The following is an 18,444-nucleotide window of genomic DNA, read 5'->3' as shown; positions in this document are numbered from 1 at the left end:
CCAGGTATGCAGAAATGGCCAAGCCAGCGTCGTGCATGGGAACATTCGCCACCGTGCTGGTGCTGTGCGCCGCCGTGTCCTCTGCGGCCGCGCAGCCGCGCCGCCCGCTGCCGCCGAACTCCGTCGTGATCCACCATGGACGGTTCGGCAAGAGGGCGCAGACTCTCACCTGCGCCACCCCACCGACAAGAGTGCCCCCTGCGTGGCCACCTGCCCCAAGAGTTGCCCCGAGGAGTGCCTTGTCGTCTACACTAGCTGCAAGACATACTGTTGTAAGACATCCACAATCTTGCCCTAGTCTCAAGCCATGCATGCCCTTTTCTTTAAGTGATGCATGGTAGATCGATGACAATTCGACCTTAGACTTCTCCATCTATCTAAAGATGCACGACATTGAATAATTGCAATTGTAATGCTCTAGACCGGCAGTGACGTCCTTTTTGATGATACTAATGACAAAACCTTCTTCAAGTGTGTGAAATCTTCCCTGGGTTTATCTGCGGTGACCCCCGCTTCAATGGCGCTAATGGCAATAACTTCTACTTCCACGACAAGAAGGACCATGATTTCTGTGTCGTCTCTGATGTCGACCTCCATATCTGTTGGGGATCATAGCAGACATTTAAAATTTTCTATGCATCACCAAGATCAATCTATGGAGTAATCTAGCAACGAGGGGAAAGGGAGTGCATCTACATACCCTTGTAGATCGCTAAGCGGAAGTGTTGCAAGAACGCGGATGAAGGAGTCGTACTCGCAGCGATTCAGATCGCGGTTGATTCCGATCTAAGCGCCGAACAACGGCGCCTCCGCATTCAACACACGTGCAACCCGGTGACGTCTCCCATGCCTTGATCCAGCAAGGGGAGAAGGAGAGGTTGGGGAAGACTCCATCCAGCAGCAGCACGATGGCATGGTGGTGAAGGAGGAGCGTGGCAATCCTGCAGGGCTTCGCCAAGCACCGCGGGAGAAGAGGAGGACTTGGGAGAGGGGAAGGGCTGCGCCAGAACTTGGGTCCGGTTGCCCTCCCACCCCCCACATATATATAGGGGCAAGGGAGAGGGGGCCGCCCCCCTCAGATCCAATCTGAGGAGGGGGCGGCAGCCAGGGGGGTTGCCTTGCCCCCCAAGGCAAGGGGGAGCCCTCCTTTAGGGTTCCCCCTAAACCCTAGGTGCATGGGCCCTAGGGGGGAGGCGCCTAGCCCACTAAGGGGCTGGTCCCTCTCCACACACAGCCCATAGGGCCCTCCGGGGCAGGTGGACCCTCCCGGTGGACCCCGGAACCCCTTCGGTGGTCCCGGTACAATACCGGTAACCCCCCGAATTATTTCGGTGACCGTATGATGACTTCCCATATATAAATCTTTACCTCCGGACCATTCCGTAACTCCTCGTGACGTCCGAGATCTCATCCGGGACTTTGAATAACATTCGGTAACCACGTACATCTATTCCCTATAATCCTAGTGTTATTGAACCTTAAGTGTGTAGACCCTACGGGCTCGGGAGTCATGCAGACATGGCCGAGACAACTCTCCGGTCAATAACCAACAGCGGGATCTGGATACCCATGTTGGTTCCCACATGCTCCACGATGATCTCATCGGATGAACCACGATGTCAAGGATTCAATCAATCCTGTATACAATTCCCTTTGTCTATCGGTACGATACTTGCCCGAGATTCGATCGTCGGTATCCCGATACCTTGTTCAATCTCGTTACCGGTAAGTCTCTTTACTCGTTCCATAACAAATCATCCCGTGATCAACTCCTTGGTCACATTGTGCACATTATGATGATGTCCTACCAAGTGGGCCCAGAGATACCTCTCCGTTACACGGAGTAACAAATCCCAGTCTCGATTCGTGCCAACCCAACAGACACTTTCGGAGATACCCGTAGTGCACCTTTATAGCCACCCAGTTACATTGTGACGTTTGGCACACCCAAAGCACTCCTACGGTATCCGGGAGTTGCACAATCTCATGGTCTAAGGAAATGATACTTGACATTAGAAAAGCTTTAGCATACGAACTACACGATCTTGTGCTAGGCTTAGGATTGGGTCTTGTCCATCACATCATTCTCCTAATGATGTGATCCCGTTATCAACGACATCCAATGTCCATGGTCAGGAAACCGTAACCATCTATTGATCAACGAGCTAGTCAACTAGAGGCTTACTAGGGACATGGTGTTGTCTATGTATCCACACATGTATCTGAGTTTCCTATCAATACAATTCTAGCATGGATAATAAACGATTATCATGAACAAGGAAATATAATAATAACCAATTTATTATTTCCTGTAGGGCATATTTCCAACAGTCTCCCACTTGCACTAGAGTCAATAATCTAGTTCACATCGCCATGTGATTAACACTCACAGGTCACATCTCCATGTGACCAACATCCAAAGAGTTTACTAGACTCAATAATCTAGTTCACATCACTATGTGATTAACACTCAATGAGTTCCGGGTTTGATCATGTTATGCTTGTGAGAGAGGTTGTAGTCAACGGGTCTGCAATATTTAGATCCCTATGTATTTCGCAAAACTTTATGTCATATCATAGATGCTGCTACCACGTTCCACTTGGAGCTATTCCAAATTGTTGCTCCATTATACGTATCCGGTATCTCTACTTAGAGCTATCCGGATAGGTGTTAAGCTTGCATCGACGTAACTCTTTACATCGAACTCTTTATCACCTCCATAACCGAGAAACATTTCCTTATTCCTCTAAGGATAATTTTGACCGCTATCTGGTGATCCACTCCTCGATCACCTTTGTACCCTCTTGCCAGACATGTGGCAAGGCACACACCTGGTGCGGTACGCAGCATGGCATACCGTATAGAGTCTATGACAAAAGCATAGGGGACAACCTTCGTCCTTCCTCTTTCTTCTACCGTGGTCAATCTTTGAGTCTTACTCAACTTAACACCTTACAACTCAGGTAAGAATCCCTTCTTTGACTGATCTATTTTGAACTCCTTCAAAAACATGTCAAGGTGTGCGTTCTTTGAAAGTATCATCAGGCGTCTTGATCTATCTCTATAGATCTTGATGCCCAATATGTAAGCAGCTTTATCCAGCTCTTCCTTTGAAAATCACTCTTCAAACAACCGTTTATGCTTTCCAGAAATTCTACATTATTTCGAATCAACAATATGTCATCCACATATACTTATCAGAAATGTTGTAGTGCTCCCACTCACTTTCTTGTAAATACAAGTTTCTAGCAAACATTGTATAAACCTAAAAGCTTTGATCACTCCATCAAAGCATATATTCCGACTCCGAGATGCTTGCTCTAGTCCATAGAAGGATTGCTGGAGCCAGCATACCTTTTAGCATCCTTAGGATCGACAAAACCTTTTATTGTATCACATACAACTTTTTCTTACGAAAACTGGTAAGAAAACTTGTTTTGACATCCATCTGTCACATTTCATAATAAAAAAATACAGCTAATGCTAACATGATTCCGACTGACTTAAACATCGCTACGGGTGAGAAAATCTCATCGTAGTCAACTCCTTGAACTTGTGAAAAGACTCTTTTCCACAAGTCGAGCTTCATAGACGGTAACATTACCGTCCACGTCTGGCTTCTTCTTAAAGATCCATTTATATCAATGACTTGCCGATCATTGGGCAAGTCCACCAAAGTCCATGCTTTGTTCTGATACATGGATCCTATCTTGGATTTCATGGCTTCTAACCATTTGTTGGAATACGGGCCCACCATTGCTTCTCCATAGTTCGTAGGTTCATTGTTGTCCAACAACATGATATCTAAGACAGGATTACCGTACCACTCAGGAGTAGTACATATCCTTGTCGACCTATGAGGTTCGATAGAAACTTGACCTGAAGCTTCATGATCACTATCATTAACATGCTCTTCAACAGACGTAGGTGCCACAGAAAACATCTTTCTGTGTTGCATCACTCTTTGGTTGAAGTAAAGGTTCGACAACCTCATCAAGTTCTATCTTCCTCCCACTCAATTCTTTCGAGAGAAACTCCTTCTCGAGAAAGGACCCTTTCTTAGCGACAAACAATTTACCCTCGGATCTGAGGTAGAAGGTATACCCAACTGCTACCTTTGGGTATCCTATGAAGATGTATTTGTCCGTTTTTGGGTTCGAGCCTTTCCGGCTGAACCTTAAGTATCGTAGCCCCAAACATTAAGAAACGACAACTTTTGTTTCTTGCCAAACCAATGTTCATACGACGTCGTCTCAACGGACTTATATGGTGTCCTATCTAAAGTGAATGCAGCTGTCTCTAATGCATAACCTCAAAATAATAGCGGTAGATCGGTAAGAGACATCATAGATCGCACCATATCTCATAAGGTTCGATTATGACGTTCGGATACACCATTACGCTGTGGTGTTCCAGGTGGCTTCAATTGTGAAACAATTCCACAATGTCTTAAGTGATTGCCAAACTCATAACTCAGAAAATCCCCCTTTGATCAGATCATAGGAACATGATCTTCTCGTTATGATGATTCTTAATTTCACTCTAAAATCGCTCGAACTTTTCAAACGTTTCAGACTTGTGCTTCATTAAGTAAATATACCTATATCTACTCAAATCGTCAGTGAAGATGAGAAAATAGCGATATCCACCGCATGCTTCAATTCTCATTGGATCACACGCATCAGCATGTATGATTTCCAACAAGTCACTTGCCCGTTTCATTGTACCTGAAAACGGGGTCTTAGTCATCCTGCCCATGAGGCATGGCTCGCATGTGTCAAGCGATTCAAAATCAAGTGACTCCAAACATCCATCGACATGGAGTTTCTTCATGCATCTTACGCCAATATGACCTAAGCGGCAGTGCCACAAGAAAGTGGTACTATCATTATTAACTCTACATCTTCTGGCGTGAACATGCGTATTACCACGACCGAGATTCAATGAACCATTCACATAGGGTGCATGACCATGAAAGGTATTATTCATGTAAACAGAATAACCATTATTCTCTAACTTAAATGAATAACCATATTGCAATGAACATGATCTAATCATATTCATGCTCAACGTAGACACCTGATAACATTTATCTAGGTTCAATACTAATCCCGAAGGCAGATGGAGCGTGCGATGGTGATCTCATCAACTTTGGAAACACTTCCAACACACATCGTCACCTCACCCTTAGCCAGTCTCCGTTTAGTCCGTAGCTTTTGCTTAAAGTCACCAATAATAGCAACTGAACCGGTATCCAATACCCAGGTGCTACCAGGAGTACTAGTGAGGTACACATTAATAACACGTATATACTTTGTTGAAGTTGCCAGCCTTCTTATCTACCATGCATTTGGGGTAATTCTGCTACCAGTGACCGTTCCCCTTACAATAGAAGCACTTAGTCTCGGGTTTGGGTTCAACCTTGGGTTCCTTCACTGGAGCGGCAACTGGTTTGCCATCCATGAAGTTTCCCTTCTAGCCCCTGCCCTTCTTGAAACTAGTGGTCTTGTTAAACCATCAACACTTGATGCTCCTTCTTGATTTCTACCTTTTGCGGTCTTAAGCACCGCGAACAGCTCCGGGATCAACTCCATCCCTTGCATGTCATAGTTCATCACGAAGATCTAGTAGCTTAGTGATAGTGGCTAGAGAACTCTATCAATCACTATCTTATCTGGAAGTTTAGCTCCCACCTGATTTAAGTGATTGTAGCACCCAGACATTCTGAGCACATGCTCACTAGCTGAGCTATTCTCCTCCATCTTGTTGGCAAAAGAATTTGTCAGTGGTCTCATACCTCTCAACACGGGCATGAGCCTGAAATCCCAATTTCAGCTCTTGGAACATCTCATATGTATTATGGCGTTCAAAACGTCATTGGAATCCCGATTCTAAGCTGTAAAGTATGGTGCACTAAACTATCAAGTAGTCATCAGGATGTGTCTGTCAGGTGTTCACAACATCCACAGACGACGTTGTAGGGGTTTGCACATCGAGAGGTGCATCAAAGACGTAAGCCTTCTGTGTAGCAGTGAGGACACTCCTCGGACTACGGACCCAGTCCGCATCATTGCTTACAATATCTTTCAACTTAGTCTTTCTCTAGAAACATATTGAAACAGGGAGCTACAATGTGAGCTATTTATCTACAACATATTTGCAAAGACAATTTAGACTATGTTCATGATAATTAAGTTCATCTAATCAAATTATTTAATGAACTCCCACTCAGATAGACATCCCTCTAGTCATCTAAGTGATACATGATCCGAGTCAACTAGGCCGTGTCTGATCATCACGTGAGACGGACTAGTCATCATCGGTGAACATCTTCATGTTGATCGTATCTTCTATACGACTCATGTTCGACCTTTCGGTCTTCCGTGTTCTGAGGCCATGTTTGTACATGCTAGGCTCGTCAAGTCAACCTAAGTGTATTGCGTGTATAAATCTGGCTTACACCCGTTGTATTCGAACATTAGAATCTATCACACCCGATCATCATGTGGTGCTTCGAAACAACGAACCTTCACAACGGTGCACAGTTAGGGGGAACACTTTCTTGAAATTATTGCGAGGGATCATCTTATTTAAGCTACCGTCGTTCTAAGCAAATAAGATGTAAAACATGATAAACATCACATGCAATCAAATAGTGACATGATATGGCCAATATCATTTTGCTCCTTTTGATCTCCATCTTCGGGGCGCCATGATCATCATCGTCACCGGCATGACACCATGATCTCCATCATCGTGTCTTCATGAAGTCGTCTCATCAACTATTACTTCTACTACTATGGCTAACGGTTTAGCAATAAAGTAAATTAATTACATGCCGTTTAAGTTGACACGCAGGTCATAAATAAATTAAGTCAACTCCTATGGCTCCTTCCGGTTGTCATACTCATCGACATGCAAGTCATGATTCCTATTACAAGAACATGATCAATCTCATACATCACATATATCATTCATCACATCCTTTTGGCCATATCACATCACAAGGCATATGCCGCAAAAACAAGTTAGACGTCCTCTAATTGTTGTTGCAAATTTTTACGTGGCTGCTATAGGTTTATAGCAAGAACGTTTCCTACCTACGCCAAAACCACAACGTGATATGCCAATTTCTATTTACCCTTCATAAGAACCCTTTTCATCGAATCCGATCCGACTAAAGTGGGAGAGACAGACACCCGCTAGCCACCTTATGCAACTAGTGCATGTCAGTCGGTGGAACCTGTCTCACGCAAGAGTACGTGTAAGGTCGGTCCGGGCCGCTTCATCCCACGATGCCGCCGAATCAAGATAAGACTAGTAACGGCAAGTAAATTGACAAAATAACGCCCACAACAACTTGTGTTCTACTCGTGCATAGAAACTACGCATAGACCTAGCTCATGATGCCACTGTTGGGGATCATAGAAGAAATTTAAAATTTTCTACACATCACCAAGATCAATCTATGGAGTAATCTAGCAACAAGGGGAAGGGGAGTGCATCTACGTACCCTTGTAGATCATTAAGCGGAAGCATTGCAAGAACGCGGAAGAAGGAGTCGTACTCACAGTGATTCAGATCGCGGTTGATTCCAATCTAAGCGCCGAACAACGGCGCCTCCGTGTTCAACACACGTGCAGCCCAGTGACGTCTCCCACGCCTTGATCCAGCAAGGGGAGAAGGAGAGGTTGGGGAAGACTCCATCCAGCAGCAGCACGACGGCGTGGTGGTGAAGGAGGAGCGTGGCAATCCTGCAGGGCTTCGCCAAGCACCGCGGGAGAAGAGGAGGACTTGGGAGAGGGGAAGGGCTGCGCCAGAACTTGGGTCCGGTTGCCCTCCCACCCCCCACATATATATATAGGGGCAAGGGAGAGGGGGGCCGGCCCCCTCAGATCCAATCTGAGGAGGGGGCGGCGGCCAGGGGGGTTGCCTTGCCCCCCAAGGCAAGGGGGCCCCCCTTTAGGGTTCCCCCTAAACCCTAGGCGCATGGGCCCTAGGGGGGGAGGCGCCCAGCCCACTAAGGGGCTGGTCCCTCTCCACACACAGCCCATAGGGCCCTCCGGGGCAGGTGGACCCTCCCGGTGGACCCCCGGAACCCCTTCGGTGGTCCCGGTACAATACCGGTAACCCCCCGAATTATTCCGGTGACCGTATGATGACTTCCCATATATATATCTTTACCTCCGGACCATTTCGGAACTCCTCGTGACGTCCGGGATCTCATCCGGGACTCCGAATAACATTCGGTAACCACGTACATCTATTCCCTATAATCCTAGTGTCATCGAACCTTAAGTGTGTAGACCCTACGGGCTCGGGAGTTATGCAGACATGGCCGAGACAACTCTCCGGTCAATAACCAACAGCGGGATCTGGATACCCATGTTGGTTCCCACATGCTCCACGATGATCTCATCGGATGAACCACGATGTCAAGGATTCAATCAATTCCGTATACAATTCCCTTTGTTTATCAGTACGATACTTGCCCGAGATTCGATCGTCGGTATCCCGATACCTTGTTCAATCTTGTTACCCGCAAGTCTCTTTACTCGTTCCGTAACACATCATCCCGTGATAAACTCCTTGGTCACATTGTGCACATTATGATGATGTCCTACCGAGTGGGCCCAGAGATACCTCTCCGTTACACGGAGTGACAAATCCCAGTCTCGATTCGTGCCAACCCAACAGACACTTTCGGAGATACCCGTAGTGCACCTTTATAGCCACCAAGTTACGTTGTGACGTTTGGCACACCCAAAGCACTCCTACGGTATCAGGGAGTTGCACAATCTCATGGTCTAAGGAAATGATACTTGACATTAGAAAAGCTTTAGCATACGAACTACACGATCTTGTGCTAGGCTTAGGATTGGGTCTTGTCCATCACATCATTCTCCTAATGATGTGATCCCGTTATCAACGACATCCAATGTCCATGGTCAGGAAACCGTAACCATCTATTGATCAACGAGCTAGTCAACTAGAGGCTTACTAGGGACATGGTGTTGTCTATGTATCCACACATGTATCTGAGTTTCCTATCATTACAATTCTAACATGGATAATAAACGATTATCATGAACAAGGAAATTTAATAATAACCAATTTATTATTGCCTCTAGGGCATATTTCCAACAATATCAACGCCCACTTCATCGGCAAACGCAACCCCTCCATGAGCCGCGACTTCACATGGATACAAGCCATAGGTGTCCACTTCGTGGACCACCGCCTCTACGTGGGTGCCAAGAAGACCGCCAAGGGGAACAATGACGTTCTTGGTCATGGAGGTCCTCGTGACGGTCAGGCCATGCACATCAGTGGACTGCCACTGTGCACCGATGTCACCAGCAACGTCAATCGGTGCTCCGTCGAAGGCCAGGGTTGAGCTTAAGGGTGTGTTCGACATCATGACTAAAGTGGTGCCCGTCACGAAGGAAGACTCACGTGCTCACAATTACGGTGTGACAGAGGATGATAGTCTCGCGCATCTGGACATTGGGTTCAAGTTCTACGACCTGACAGGTGATGTTCACGTTGTTCTCGGCCAAACCTACCGCCCCGACTATGTAAACAAGTTCAACGTGAGTTCTAGCATGCCGGTAATGGGGGTGTAGCAAGCTTTGTCTCATCCGACATCTTCGCCACCGACTGCAAGGTCCCTAGGTTCGGTCGTAATGCCAACATCTCCATGGTCATTGTAAAGGCCAACTAAATTGTTCCTCAAGACTCTATCGATCTGTTAATGTAATCGGCATAATGATTGGCCTAGAAATAATATGTGAAAATTGTAATGTTTAGCATCATTTTGTGTCCAAAGCTGCTGCCTTCTGGAAAAACAATGGAATTAACTATGGCGTAATAAACTGTAATGGTGCTACGGTGTTGTCTAGGTTTTATGTTAATGTGATGCCATGTGCAAATTAATCTTTAGTCTTTCGTTTGTCCTCCTACACTAATCTAGCACTTCCTCTGTATCACAATACACGTCTCTTTTATACTGACACAGTCTTCTAAACTTACCCTTGACCATGAGTTTTCACTATAGTAGGCTTCTTGTCTAAAAGAGGCGGAGTGGATACCTATTTGTTGTTCTGGCAGAATAGAAGCTGCGACAATTGCTTCATCCGGAGCAGCTGCCTGTATTGGAAGTGTCCGCCGTTCCTCGATGTATTCTCGGGTGTGACATATAGTCTTTGGTTCGGGACACAATCTTTATAGTTCGCAAATGTTAACGCCCACACGTGTGGGTATTTGCATCTTGCCTACACGCGTGGATCCGCATCCGTTCGTGAGCGCACGAATCTTATCATGTTTCTAGTGCCACGTAGGACTGGTCTGGTATGTGGGCGTTCAGCCGGTCGTCCACACGGCCGTTTCACCACACAGGAAGGGCTGGTGTGTGAACGTTCAGCAGTTCGCCCACACGCTACTTTGCACGCACACACAAGGGCTAGTGTGTGGGCATTTGGCATCTTGCCCACACACCCTTCTTCTCTCCCACACCCAAGCTGCTAGTTGCCATGTGTTTTTGCACTGCACATGGCAACTGTCCCTAGTGTGTGTTTATAAGCAGGTGGCAACTCTCTTTTTTACCCGAGTTTGCCATGTGTTTTGCAGGGTACACGGCAACTGTCTAGTGTGCACGTAAGCAGATGACAACTCTCTTTTACCGAGTTGCCATATGTTTTTGCATGGTACATGGCAACTGCCCTAACGTGCATGTACATGGCAACTGCCTTAACGTGCACGTAAGCAGATGGCAACTCTTCCTTTTTACATGGCAACTGCCCTAACGTGCATGTACATGGCAACTGCCCTAACGTGCACGTAAGCAGATGGCAACTCTTCCTTTTTAAATGGCAACTGCCCTAGCATGTTTGTGAGCACATGGCAACTCTCTCAACTGCCTAGTGTTAGTATGTGGCAACTCCTAAAGTTATAAAATCATGGCAACTACATTAGATCAGACCATACATGGCAACTGCAGTTGAGCAACCATGGCAACTGCAGTTGTCCGACATGGCAACCGTAGTTCAGCGACATGGCAACTGCAATTAAACGAACATGGACGAGGGTCTGGACCATGGCAACTGCGGGCGCGCGGTGACCGTCACGCGTGGCGTGCGGGGCCAGGAGGTACGAGGCCTGACATACGGGCGTGTGGGCGTTATCAACTTCGCCCACACGCACGCATGTGAGAGGGATCGGGAGGAAAAAAAAAGAAACGTGTGGGCGCTAATTGTTTTGCCCACACGTAGGTGTGTGGGTTGTTCCTCTTATATACCACACAAAATGTGTGGGCGGACTCCCTAACGCCCACACGTGTGGCACTTATCGGCGTCCTTATAATTTTGCAGCCGAGAAGACCAAAAAAAGATATGAATAAAGAAAACCATATATATCTCAGGAGCTAGATCGCCTGAGGGTGAACAAGTCAGAAATTGACTCAACAAAAAGCAAATGAAATGGACCAATAAATCCATTCAGCATCATTGCCGATTAGGTATCAATGGGAGCGCATCAAGATGGATGAATTAACCAAGTATCAGATCGATCTAGTGTTTTTTTTTTTTTTTTTGCAGGAAGATCGATCTAGTTGAACAAATGATAGCTCAAGACCACGCTGTTCAGACTTGAGAACTGTCGGAAATGACATGTATAGTAACGGGCCACTGAGTCTAGAATGCTAAAACTGTCTGAGCGTAATTAACTCCGTAAGTACCATGGATTACAAGTCCTAGTTGTAGTTAATATATACTGTAGCCGACTAGCAGTAAAGATCAAGTTTGAGTATTTGTTTTTTTTCACGAATAAGCAAAAGCTTTGCTGGTAGGAAGAGTGAAAGTAGTGGAGGTATATGCTGCAAAGGATCAAATTACGACGAAGCCTACAAGATTGTGGGCAGGGATGGCATAAGCAGACGCAAGAAAGACTGAAAGAGGAAGGGGCTGTGTCACCTCTGAAAAAGAACGACATCCCAGCCCATCTGGACAGCAAGAAAGAACACCTGATTAGCTATGTACTATCTTCGTCCTGATTTATTGGCCCCTTTCATATTTTATGTTAATTTTTTATTGTACATTAACTAACAAAATGTTAATTCATGTCACCAAAGATTATATCGTTGCAGTGGCGGAGCCACCTCCCGGCTACCCGGGGCAGCTGCCCGGGCTCAGCCATGCACTCTAGTTTGAATAATAGCAGTAAATGGAGAGCTAATCATCATATTATAGGGGTAAACAACTGATAGACAGCAGCTCCGTGTACTTTGCCCCGGCTCGCCGGCCGAGCTGGCTCCGCCACTGTATCGTTGGATACATATTTGAACATAGTTTATCATGAAATAATTTTTTATGACATGTATTGATATTTTGTTAATTAAATCTATAATTAAAATTTAACACTAAATACGAAGGTAAGCAATGAACCAAGATGAAGATAATACGTAAGTACGTTGTTCCTCGATGAAATTCACATGCACGCGTATTCCAGCTGGAAAGCTTAGGAGACTCAAAGCTTAGAGCATCTCTAGTTGCGCCTCTAACATGCCTTCCAGGCCATTTTTTGAGTGCCGACGTAAAAAAAAATTCCTAGTCACGCCCCTAGAACGTCGAAAAGCGCCTGTTCGGTCCGTTTTTGGGCTCGGCGGTTGCAGGCCGAACCCGGCGCACCGGGAGGCGATCGGGGGCTTCGACGCAAGGGAAAAGCACGGCTGGCCCATACCGTCAGGTGAAAAGTCAAGTTTTTCTTCCCGACTCGCCTCCCACCCACCGCGCCCTCGGCCGCCACTAGTTGGATCCCGGCGCCGCCTGCCGCCCTTCACCGCTAGATAGCCAATCCTCGCCGGAAAAATAGCAGAGGTTCGCCGAGGCAGCCCCTCCACCAGCAGCTGGGCGTTTCCGGCCGAGGAGGGACAGTTTAGCGGCGGGTACACGCCCGCCGGGCGCAAGGTGTTCGGCGATTTGCCTGCCTCGGCGAGATGGACTCGGATGACGAGGAAGCGCTCGCCGCGCCGCCGGAGAAGGAAGCCGAGGCCGACATCCAGGAAGAAGAGCATCTCATGGTGCTCGCCGCCCTCGCCCAGCTGCTGGTGAGCAATGAAAAGCCGCGGCGAGGTGGCTCGGCGCCGGGGCGGGTGAAAGCAAAGAACCGGCATCGTCTCGAAGGCTACTGCATGCTCTACTCCGACTACTTCGCCGACGCCCCACTGCGCGGCGACAACACATTTCGACACCATTATCGGATGAGCCGAAAGCTTTTCCTCGGGATTGTGAATTCCATCCGGGAGTTCGACAGCTACTTCAAGTGCAAGAAGGATTGCACCGACAAACTTGGATTCACCTCGATCCAGAAGTGCACGACAGCGATGAGGATGCTTGCATACTCCCGGTGATTCTCTAGATGACTATGGGCGCATGGCCGAGTCCACCACCATTGAGTGTTTCTACAAGTTCTGTCGGGCAGTCGTGGCAGTGTTTGGACCGCAATACTTGCAAACACCCAATGCGGAAGACACTGCTCGGATCCTAGCATAGAATGCAGCAAGAGGATTTCCTGGGATGCTTGGAAGCATCGACTGCATGCATTGAAAATGGAAGAACTACCCATTTGCTTGGCAGGGGATGTACAAAGGCGCCAAAGGCGGTTGCAGTGTGATACTTGAGGCGGTGGCCACACAGGACCTCTGGATTTGGCACTCCTTCTTTGGTATGCCAGTCCCAATGACATCAACATGCTATAGTGCTCCCCTGTCTTTGCCAAGCTTGTTGAAGGTCTTTCTCCTCCGGTGAACTTCGAGGTCAATGGGCGGCACTACAACAAGGGGTACTACCTAGCTGATGGCATCTATCCGAGATGGTCTATATTTGTGAAGACTATCTCAAACGCTGTGCCAGGAGGCAAGAAGTCCCACTTTGCCAAGGTGCGGGAGGCTTGTAGGAAGGATGTCGAGCGGGTTTTTGGTGTGCGCCAATCTCGATTTGCTGTTGTCCGCTATCCTTCTCAGATCTGGTCAAAAGATCAAATATGGGAGATCATGACTTGCTGTGTCATCTTGCATAACATGATCATTGAAAGCGAGCAGGAAGAGCAAGTGTTTGACACTGAACCATACTACTGACAGGGTCCTCTAGCCGAAGTGATCACCAACTACCGGCAAACTGGACTGCCTATCTCAGTATGCGTCAGGAGACCCGAGACCCACAAGTGTATCATCAACTACAACAGGATCTGGTGGAGCACCTATGGAGGCTCAAGGGCGACGCTGGGCTCGACATGTGATGAAATATGAGTTTTTATTTGTTGAAATATATAATTTGTATTGAACTATTTGTTGTTGCACTATTTTGTTGAACTATTTGATTTTTTGTGATGAACTATGTGATAAAAATATATTTATGTTCATAATTGAACGCCGAGCCACGGTAACCACGCCGAATATGGGCCGATTATCGTCCATATGAGGCCTTTATTCATCGAAAGTGGGCCGAAAACTGGGCCAATCTCAGCGCCCGGGGGCGACGACTGGACGCCCAACCGCCCCCAGCGCCGATTGTATTGCCGGCTTGCCCCCAGTGGGCGATTTTTATGCCTCCTGGGGGGGCCAACGACTGGAGATACTCTTAGTGATGGGCCCCTCCCTCTAGGGTTCCTCCCTCCCCCCTCCCCGCCGCCGCCGGCCTTCCTAGGCCCTGCCGCCACCACCGGCCGTCCCCGCCCCCTCCCCTCCTCCCTCCTTCCCCCCTCTCCCTTCCCCGGATCCGCTCCGTGCCGCCTCCCTGGGAGGTGGCCGGGGCGGCGCGAGCCCCGCCCCCTCCTTTGGCCGCCCCCGTTTCTCCTCCCCTCCCTGCCGCCGTCGACGGGCGCCCTCGGCGCTGGCCAGGTGGTGTTGGCGGCGGCGGTGCTCCTCGGCTTGATGACGGCCCGGCGTCCCGGCTGCGGTGGCCGGCGGCACACGCGGTGGTGGTGCGGCTCCTTGGCGGCGTGACGGCGTGGTGGCGCAGGTTGGCTGGTGGCGCGCCCCCGGCCCAGACCGGGGCCCGCGGGCCCCATCTGGGTCCTTGCGGGCCGGCCCACGGCGTGGCTTCGTCGTCGTCTGTGTGGTGAGGAGGAGGAGCAGCTCGAACGGCGGGCAGCGACGCTGACGGCATGCCAGCTACGGCGCAGAGGCGGGAGTTGTCTGGGCCTCTGAGGGTCCGGCCGGTCCTGTGGGGCCACGGGCCCGGTAGGCTCCTGCTTTGGCGTCCGGTTGGCTACCGTCGTGGATGATGGAGGTGGGGCCCTCCAGTATGCTGACGGTGCGGCTGCCCAAGTCCCGGCTCCCCTTCTTCGTTGTGCAGGCCATCTTCGCGGTGCCGTGGTGAGACAGCGTGGGAAGCTTCGTGTCCGTGTTGGCGCAGGGTGGTGGTCGGTTTGGTGGCGAGCTCCGGAGTGCCTGAAGTGGAGGATGGGATCGGGAGAAATCCCTGTTGGCTTGGCCAACACCGACGCGGTGGCGCCTGAGGGTACCACCGGACCTTCCTGGAGGGCGTCGGGGTTACCCCTCCTCTTTCCTCACCGCGTACTGGGGGAAACCCTTGGCAGCAGCGTCGTCATCGTCGCGTCCCTTCTTGGAGGTGTTGATGGGTACCGGCGCTTCGGAGTCTCGGAGCTTGGGGGGCGATTTCCGGTGGACGCAGCGGCCGCGAGGCTTCGTCGTTTTTGTCGGTCCACCGTTATCGGCATTTGTTTCTTTTCTTTTTTCTCTTTCTTTTCTTTTGGACGTGATTGTGCTGCTTCCGCCCCAGCATCTATCGTTGGTTGTATCGCATGGTTGCTTTGTAATACAAAGCCGGGGAAAACCCTTTTTCTCAGATGCTCTTAGTCACGTTATGTTTGCGTGAGACGATACCGACTTTAACATAGGGTTTGCTGTAGGTCAACGCATCTTTCTCACGCGCGGGGTGGGTCAGACATCTATATTAAGTAGTCTAGGACGAATGATCAATGCTGAATGCACCGTAACATGGAGCCATGCATGCTGGATCCTAGCTTAGTTCCATTCAAATCAACATACCTGCGCATGTTTTTAATAGGAAAACATATAAGATGCAGCTATGTGAATGTTCCGCCACCTTTGTCTCTACCCCTACGACACTTCACCTCCACTTCACTTCCGGCTCCAGCCATCCCGGTCTCAAAGTCGCACCCATCCATCCTCCCGTCAGAATCGATGCATCGGTGCAGAGTGGCGCCCGACCTGGCCCGCATCCTATTCAAAATAGATGAAACTTGGGTGTAGCTGGAGAGTAGTGTGCTAGTTCAATTTGTGAAATTCTACACGAGCCCACGCGCACACCAGTAGCTTAAGTTGCACAAAAGTAATTCGTATATCGTTGTCGTACGTCTAGTCACGTGTTCATCATGATATCGTTACTGTACAACGACTTTATACTCTGGCACGTACAATGGTACAACGACTTTATAGTTTGGCATGTATGAACACTTTTTTTCCAAAAGATATGTATGTTTTTTTGAAAACACATCGATATTTTCTCCGTATATTAAAATATATTTTGTATATGCGATAAACATTTTATTTCAAACTATAATCATGTATATTTAAGTATCTGAACATTTTTTGCATATTTTTTTTGAAAAGAGACACCCAAAGGGCATCTCGTATGTAATATTTATCAAGAAATAGAGTAGACAGTACAATCGAGGACAATACACAAAACAACCTATAAAAAATAAAATTACATTGAAATCATATTGTCCATCATCTTTCTTCGCTAGCTCGTCGTGCACCAAAGCTTGAAAAACACACTAAATAGACAATAAGGGATAAGAACACCTGCCAATGTCCTGGACATATAGAGCTCTGAAGACCACAATAGTCACTCTCTGTGAAAAACGAGATCCAGTGGCCATTTAAAACATTGGTAGGGGAGCACCCCACACAGCGCATGCTTGCAATCCTTCACCACCATTTGGCCCACTAGCGCTTATGGGCCTCGCGAGAGATTGTCTCAAAAAAAAAACGAAATCACTAGTGGTCACTCTTACCCTTTACCGTGGTGAAAAATGTTGTACTGCATATGTGCCATTAGTTACATCTAGAAGTTTTTTTATGGAAAATTGTTGATCTATTCATCTTCAATCATGGAAGTACAACAAACACCAGAAATAATAAAAATTACATCCAGACTCATAGACCACCTAGCGACGACTACAAGCACTAAAGCGAGGCGAAGGCGTGCCGCCGTCATTGCCCCTCTCTCGTCGGAGCCGTACACAACTTGTTGTAGTAGACAGTCAGGAAGTCGTCATGCTAAGATCCCATAGGACCAACGTCTCAGAACAGCAACCGCCGCCGATGAAGAGATTTTTAGATCGAAAGGATCCAACCTGAAGACACATGAACAAAGACAAACAAGGAACGGATCCGACTGGATCGACCAAAGACAATCACCGACCAAATCTCGCGAGATCCGCCGAAGACACACCTCCACACGCCCTCCGACGATGCTAGACACACTTAAGATGGGGGCTAGGCAAGGAGAACCTTATCCCATCTTCAAGAAGCCGCCGCCGTCTCGTCTTCTTGAGTTACATCTAGAAGTTTTGGTTTCCTGTGCAGGAGGAATTGGTAGGTTTATTTGTGCTTTTCCATAGATCTTTTATCAAAAAAAAATATCTCCCATGCATTCAAATTACTAACTGTTTTTATCTTTGTGTACTTCGCATCGAAATTTTTAAAAGAGTAAAATGCATCATAAGTCCTAAAACTATAAGAGGTGCGTCAGTTTAGTCCTATAACTTTGAAACTGCACTTTTTGATCCTAATACTATTGGAGGTGTATCAGTTTAGTCTTACAACTTTGAAACTGCAGTTTAGGTCCTAAAACTATTGAAGGTATGTCAGTTTAGTCCTATTACTTCGAAACAACAGGCCAGCAGTGGCATGATGGCTTGAGCTCCAGCGAGAAGAGTAGATAGGTCATCTCAGCCTCACCCCACAGTAGCAGAATGATATATCGCACAACGTCCAATTGCTACCTACATGTGGCTGTGTAACGCCCCGGACACACCCGCCGGTGGTCGTTACTCCTGGCGGGATCTAGACTGGCCCCACAAATCAATACTAGTCTTTTCTGCGCACTTTGGCCTCACTCGTGCGCATCCGAGAGCAACTTTCCGGTCGGTCACCCATCCTAAAATTACTCCAAGCTGAGGACGCTTAACTTTGGAGTTCTTTCCGAATGGGCTTCCGGAAAAGAAGGAATTCCTTATTGATATGAGTAGTCTATCATCCCTAATAAGCCAAGCTATCACGGGCTGGTACTGGGGTGGTGTCATTCTCGCCGACCTTTGCATCGGCTTCCTAGTTTTCGCACACTTCTCTACATCGTCCGACGACAACGACAATTCCTCACTTGTGGTCATGGTCA

General features: G+C 48.0%; 1 pseudogene; it reads left to right on the top strand.

The window, feature by feature from the left end:
* Window positions 1–14: 14 nt before the first annotated feature.
* On the top strand, window positions 15–9,725 carry LOC119300406 (annotated as a pseudogene).
* Window positions 9,726–18,444: the final 8,719 nt, after the last annotated feature.

Source organism: Triticum dicoccoides, chromosome 5A (assembly GCF_002162155.2).
Source record: "Triticum dicoccoides isolate Atlit2015 ecotype Zavitan chromosome 5A, WEW_v2.0, whole genome shotgun sequence".
Lineage (NCBI taxonomy): Eukaryota > Viridiplantae > Streptophyta > Magnoliopsida > Poales > Poaceae > Triticum > Triticum dicoccoides.
Note: the sequence above shows the minus strand (reverse complement) of the source record. Positions and strands in the feature narration are given on the sequence as shown.